We start from the raw sequence: 7672 nt of genomic DNA, 5'->3' as shown, positions 1-7672 counted from the left end.
CTTGGAGGTCGAAAGTCGAAGCGGGAATGATGTCACACCCCAGTTAGCCGCGTTCCAGTACCAGTTGGAAAGCCTTTTATCAATACCAGGGACCTGTTTCAAACAGCATGATTTCTTGCTTAGTAAGATCACTAGTCAAATTTAAGGTACCCCATTTTAAATGGCCTTAATCTTTGTTTACTTACATTCAGCCTAGACTACCTTAAAGTTATCCGGCTAAGCAAGAAATCCTGCTTTCTGAAACTGGCCCCAGTTCCAGTCAGGTTCTTTGTTAGCTATTATTAGCAATATCAGTTAATAATGGCACAAAATGGTATTTTGCACATACAGACACCTTAGAAAAATGTCCACATCTAGCCTTTGGACACTACTGTGCGTACAATCACAAGACATAAGTGCTAATGAACTGCATATAACTCCAGCTTTCACTTCTGTAGTTGAAGGGTGCAGTCATCTTGAATTCAGAGGTCGGGTTGCAGAGGTTCCTTCAACTTTCCTAGAGGCAACTCTGACTTAAGGGCGTGTTGAACTCAGAAATTCTGACTTCCGAATTCAAATGGAACACACCATAGCCTTCTGCCTGCATTCTCTCTCTGACCATTAACCTGAAAGGGAATTATTGAATTTCACTCTGTAACCTGTGTGCACCATGTCAGCGTTGGCTTTCCTACACACCTCTTTAACTGCCCCCCCCCCCCCCCCCCCATAAACCTCCTGATGCACATCTGTCCAGAACCCAGAGGTGGCCCACTGCGGAAGCAACAGAATGGAGAGATGGAGGGTGGTGGGTGTGGGAGGGTATTTTTCCTTACAAGGCCACGATGGCTTGGAGGGAAGGTTTAAACAGAAGATGGAATGTTACTGAGAAGCCCTGGCAAGAGAGCGGGATGACAATGACACCAGAAGGAGCCAAGGTTCAAAGGGGAACCATGGGGATGGGTGTTGGTTTACAGAACACTTAACTGTCATTTCATCAGCGTCTTCCCTGTCCCTCCTTCATTTTCATCCTTTCTCTTTCCAGGACTTTTTTTCTGGCACCTACTGTGATCCTTGCTTTTCCTTGCCCTGGTCTATTCCACCATTTTCACTTTTCTAAATTCAATCAGCCACATTTATTCATTGTAGCACGTTAAACTTGCCGCAGATCACATTATAGTAATCTTTCCAGAGGGAATTGTCTTCTTTTATTCCCTGTCCCTGCTTCAAGAATACACCTGGAAAATAATGTCTCTGAATGAAAAAAAAATCATGAATGCCATAAATCTCAACTCTTAACCACAGATGACAACAAACGGGCATCAGTGATGGTCAGGTGACTCAGCTGCCATTGGCAGGGGGACAGAGGGGACAAAGCAAATGACTGCTGTCAGCAGCCATGCCAGCTGCTGCTCACACCGGTTAATCCCCCTGAAACTAAGCAGGTTTGGGCCTGGCCAGTATTTGGATGGGAGACCAGCTAGGAAAGCTGTTGCTGTTAGAAGAGGTCTTGATGTGGGCAATAGGTTAGCCCATCCTGTGGTCAGTGCGGATCTCAATACCCAAGTGCAGTGATGAGGCTGCTATGCTGTAAAAATTGTGCTTCCCTTTGGATAAAATGTAAGTCCGAGTCATAAAAGATCACTGGGCATCCTTTGAAAGAGTAGGGCTGGTACCCTGATGTCCTGACTAGATTGCCCACTGTGGCCCTTTCAAATCTGGCCTCCTAATCATCCCCTGTGTCTCTTTGGTCAATTCCCTCCTGCTCCTTCAGCACATTTGTTACTGTGTGATGAGCATCCTGGTGCAGAATGGGTACTATCCAATAGTGGTGGTTGAAGTGGCTCCCCATTGCTTTTGTAAAGTGCTTTGGGTGGTGTGAAGTAGTATATGAATGAATAATTTTTTTCATTTGTTTAACGCTGGCCCATGCCAAGATATGGATACTTTTTCCCAACACTTTCCTGTTTCATGTTTTGTTACTGTTTGTACAGTGCACCTTGACTCAATGCCATAGCTGAGTCAGCACTGAAAGGGAGACTAAAGCTCTAATTGTAATATGTAATTGTAATTGTAATGAACACATCTGAACTGGGGGGATGTGCCCCCCCCCAGTATATTACAGCCTTAATTTGACTCATGGAACACATTGCACAGCCTGATCCCTCATCCCTTCTCACTTTCCCTGTAGCTAATTTGAAGGAGTATAATATTTATCCAAGTGCTAAAATATTTATGGAGAGATCCACCATGTCTATCCAAGTGATGTTGGAGGGAGTGGCGGTGAATGCGATCTCAGCAGCCAGGCACATGCATTGAAAGGTCATTCTAGTGATTTGTATATGTAATTTTCATAAAATCATTTAACGTAATTCAGGCTTATTGAATCATGTTTAAAAAACCCATTGGATTTGGGATGCTACAATGAGCAATTATGCAAATACAGGTATTCAATGTCCTTTTCTAACTTCATATCAGCAGTCTGAAATGTCACACATGCAACAATGACATGTTTATATATATATATATATATATATATATATATATATATATATATATATATATATAAAATATAAAATGTGTGCGTGTGTGTGTGTACACGCTAGGGGTGGGTGATATGACCTAAAATATTTTCACGGAATTTTTCATTTTTTGTACGGTGACAGTATTATATCACAGTATAACTTTTTCCAGGTTTTGGGAGGAGTAGCACGTCCTGTCCCTTTATGTAAATTTTACAAATATATTCTATACGTACACTTTAATCGCTATTACAGGTTAGTATGGGTGGTCTTACGTTGAAAAGATATAAAAAGTAACATAAGTAATATTTTATCATATTCATTTCAGAATTGTCAGAATAACAACGCTGTGAATGATAAGCCGTTTCAGCCGAAAACGGTGCATTTTGCAGTTCAAATAAAACGCAGGGTTGCCAACTTTGGTCAGCTGGTTAGACAGATTTTCTATTCCAGAGAAGTCTGCATTTACATATACGTAACAGTTTTATTACCTGCTATCTAACAATAATGTCTTTGATGTAGCTAATTTTAGGTTTATGGAATTTTATGGAATAATACAGACTTGCCGTAATATTTCCTGTGTGAGAGTGAAAGCGTGAGTTTGGCCATGAGATTTGGCCACAACGTACGTTTTTTTAATTGTTTCACCTGCGTTGATTTGTATAAAAAATTACATTAATTTATACAGTTGTTCAGAACACGTAAACTTTGACGAACATGAAATCACCTATAAACTATGTTCATTTGTCATACATTTCGTAAAATACATACTGCGTTTGAAAGCTTTACGATGTCAGGGCAGAGTAGCCACTCTGTTAGGAACATTACGGACGTGAGGGCGTTAGATTCGCTGCTGTTTTATTAACGCTAAAACATTAGCTCAAACAAAAGGGCCGCCGCATACACCGAAGTAGGTCTTGCTTGGAGGTTAAGGGAGTTTGACGTTGATTTGCGTGGGAAACGGCGGTTCTAGTGTTAACTGGGCAGCTGTGCCTTTTACCACGCACATGTAACCAGGTGCATATTGTTCAATGTGTGTAAGAACTCAAAATCTGTTTGAAATCTACTTTTTAATTTGGTAATGTACTATTGTGTGTAAGACATACGGCCACACACACACACAACTGGTTCTTCTCTATTTCTCATTAATGAAGGGCTTCTTTCTTACTTTATGGGGCTTCAGTCCTGCTTCTAGGAGCATCTATTCTAAAAGTAGTGCACTTCACAACACTTAATGTTTCCCATTCTTTTTGAAGGTCACTTGAGGTCATCCCATTATAGGCACTGACTGACGAATAGGTTGAGAGTCACTTCTGCTGTTAGAAAGTTGCTTCTGCCCAGTACCTGGCTGGTTTTTGGTCATTGCCAGTTTCTCCTGCTTCACCCTGGTCTTCTATACTGCTGTCTTACAAGTTTTGAGGCAGGAAGCAGCCTCTCAGTGTAGCTGTCAGCTATCAGAACCAGGATTAACCCAGGATTTAAAAATACTGATTTTTTTTTTTAATACAGAGTGGTCTCCTAATTTATATATCTATATATATATATGTATTTATAATCTATATATATATATACACACACACACACACACACACACACACAAAAATATACAAAAATATTCATTTATGTTTTTACCTTGATTGATGTATCTGCCTAAACCTCATTACCATGGAATCAAGATAATATTCTGGGAGTTCAGGACCAGGCCTTTTTCTTGTAAAACAATACAAGATAGGTGCAAGGTAAGTGAACCGAGATCTCTGGATTTCCTAAAACACGATCCCTGCATCTGATGGACATGCAGTGAGAAGCAGGTAACATGGAGCCGGGAGAGTTTCCGGAATAAGGTGTACAGAAAGAGGATCCATGGCTAGGGCAGTAGGGGGAAAAAAACGCCAAAACAGATGATGTTTCTAGAATTTAAAACACAGAGATACAGCAAAGGGAATAAAAAGGGCTGGAGAACAAAATCTCACTGCTCATATATTGAAGCTGGGACCTGCAGTTATAAAAAGGTCCCCAGCAATGCAGATTATGCACATGACACTTCCAATATTACAAAAATAGTTGTGTCATTTTTAGTTGCACTCAGTTTCTTACTGTATAAATGAAGATCTAAATCACCCAGGATAACAGTGGCAGATAAGCTGATAACATTTAATGCGAATAGGCAATGCTTTGTGTGGGAAGCAGATTGCTGCTGTCAGACTGGTTGCAGTTACGAGTTACTGGCTTAGTGTTTGAACCAATCAAATCAACATTTGTGGATTGCATCACCTGCAAGGCAGCGGGAAATCTGCCTGTTGAGGCTGTGGTCTTGTAACTCGCCAGTGTCAGTCCTAGGAGTGGTTCTGTTTGTCTGTGTCTATCCCCAGTAAAACAAAATGACTAAACTATGCATGAACTTCAGGTTAATATAAGCAGCCAGCCACATGAAATACATGGGATAGCAGAGTTGCTAATATGGGTGAAACACCAACAAGCAGTAGTAAGAAGTAAAAGGAGATGGTAAGAGGAGGAACCGGTGATGTCACAGTATGATTGATTTGAAACTTGAGATGTTTGCCACATTTTCAAGCCCTTATTCCTGATAATGTTGTACAGGGTGATAAATATGGTTTGTTGGTAGAATAAGCATTGTGAAATTTCTAACTGAGCAATGGGAAATGGTGGCAAGTCGATGATGACTGTTTGGAGGGAATCACTCAAGTGCAATTAATTGTACTTGTAATGCTCATGCATTAATGTGGAAAAGATAGGAGGTTCAATTAAAAAACTTTTATGAAAAGCATTTATTAATAAATCTTTTTTTTTTCTCAAATTTCATTAATAACCTGCGAAAGTAACACTTCAGATGTTACTGATTCTTCAGATGAATCCTGTGAAAGAAGGAAGCATAATCATAAAATCAATTTTAATAAATACGCATAGTTTGCACATACTACGTTGTACTGTTATCTTAAGTTTCTACTTTTACACTGCTACAGAATTGTAGTACATGCATGGCTGTGTGCTGTTTTGGACGTGTGTGTGTGTCTGTGGATTATGTTAATATACACCAACCAGATGTGCACCACAATGTAATAAAAACCTGTTATTTTGATGTTGTGGGGACCATTTTTCTGGTTCTCACAAAGATCTGTGGATGCAATAAAAAAACTAAAAACGCCAAAAGTCTCATATTTTGCTTGGGTACTTATTGTTAAGGTTAGGGCTGGTTGAGGGTTAAGGTCGTCATGTTGGTCTTAGAGTTTTCCCCATAGAAATGAATGGAGAGTCCCCACAAATATATAATTACAAACCTATGTGTGTGTGTATTGGAGGTACTGATCACTGTTTCACTGTGTGTACCCACTCTCTCAGTACTTACTTATGCCAGATTTTCAGGAGTTCATACTTATGCAAATTGAAATGAAAATTGCCAGGGCCAATAACGTTGTACAAATACAAAACCACATGCACAACTTCTTATATTTTTTATTTATGTGTCTTGAAACACTCCAGATTTGATTGAAAACCTGGAGATGGCAGTCGTATAGAGCAGTTAGGAGCAAAACACACAACTGAAGCACACACACGGAGACAGGGAGCTGACAAACTGCTCTGTATGCTTTGCGGGTCAGAGCAATGGCCCATTAGAATATGTACGTCAGGTGTATTGAGAATGAACCCAGCGTGTCCCTGGAAAACACAATCTCTGGTTTCACTCTCTCATTCTTACAGTGAGACGCGAGACCTCAGACTCCATGACACAATTTCCCTGTGACACTTAATACTTCACAGCTGAATTATAGCACATTAAACAATTAGAACCAGCAGTTTGACCAGGTGCGTAGAATTTACAGCAAAGAACGATGTAATTCTGGACTGTATATTTGCCAGTTAGTAAAGCAGTGTTCTCCAACCTTTGTTACAGTGAGAGCTACAAAGAAAATACTCCAGTGAGCTACTGAACTGAGGCAGTATATTTTGCCAGCTGGGTTTGGTGGGGGGTTACCCTTGGTATATTTTGCCATTCGGGTATGAACTAGAATTTGACCGGTTGGCAACCACTGTACTATGGTAAGTCATATGAGGTACATACATACAAAGGCAAATCATGGTAACTATGTTGATACTGAAACTGAAAAAAGGGCTTCAAAGTTCCATCCAAGTGTCCTTCTGTACACCAATTAGTATATCAGAGAAAGGTGTATAACATTGATCTCATCACAATGGTACCTGTCAAGGGTGCCATTATATACCAGGCAAGTGAACACCCAGTTCTTGAAGTTGATGTGTTGCAATGGGCAAGAGTAAGGATCTGAGTGACTTTGACAAGGAACAAGTGCATCGAGTGTCAATGCTGACCCCTGTCCACTGGCCAGAGTGCCTACAACAGGCACATGAGAATTGGACCTTGGAGCAATGGTAGCCTGGTCTGATGAGGTACGTCTTCTGTTACATTATGTGGATGGCCGGGTGCGAGTATGGCATTTACCTGGGGGGAGAGATGTCACCAGGATGCACGATGGGAAGAAGGCAAGTCAAAGGAGGCAGTGTGATACACTGCAAAGTTCTGCTGGGAAACCTTGGGTCCTGGCACTCGTGTGGATGTTACTTTGGCACATACCACCTACCTAAACATTGCTGCAGACCAAGTACCCCCCCTCCATGGCAACAGTATTCCCTGATGACAGTGGCCTCTTTCAGCAGGATAATGCGTCCTGCCACACTGCAAAAATTGTTCAGGAATGGTTTGAGAAACTTGTGGTACATGTTGGAAAAACAACTATGATCCATGGAGGCCCCATCTCACAAAGGACATGAAGGACCTGCTGCTAATGTCTTAGTGCCAGATACCACAGGACACCTTCAGAGGTCTTGTGGAGTCCGGGCCTCAACCGGTCAGAGCTGTTTAGGTAGTATTAGGCAGCTGGTTTTAGCGCTATAGCTGACTGGTATATATGAAGTAAGTATGTAAATAATAGTGCTTCAAGACTGGTCAAACTAAAATATTTTGTCATGAGATAAAACAGACCCAATTTAGATTTGAACTCGATTTTTATTAAATATGTGGTAACTGTTTTGTTTTAGTATGGCAGCATATGTTTGCTGCAAAGGTCTGCCTGAGCTTTGAACTCTTTTGTTGTCTTTTTTTTTGCTGAATACTTCACCTCCCAACTGTCCCAGTGACG

The sequence above is a fragment of the Brienomyrus brachyistius genome, chromosome 11 (genome assembly GCF_023856365.1).
Source record: "Brienomyrus brachyistius isolate T26 chromosome 11, BBRACH_0.4, whole genome shotgun sequence".
Classification (NCBI taxonomy): Eukaryota; Metazoa; Chordata; class Actinopteri; order Osteoglossiformes; family Mormyridae; genus Brienomyrus; species Brienomyrus brachyistius.
Note: the sequence above shows the minus strand (reverse complement) of the source record.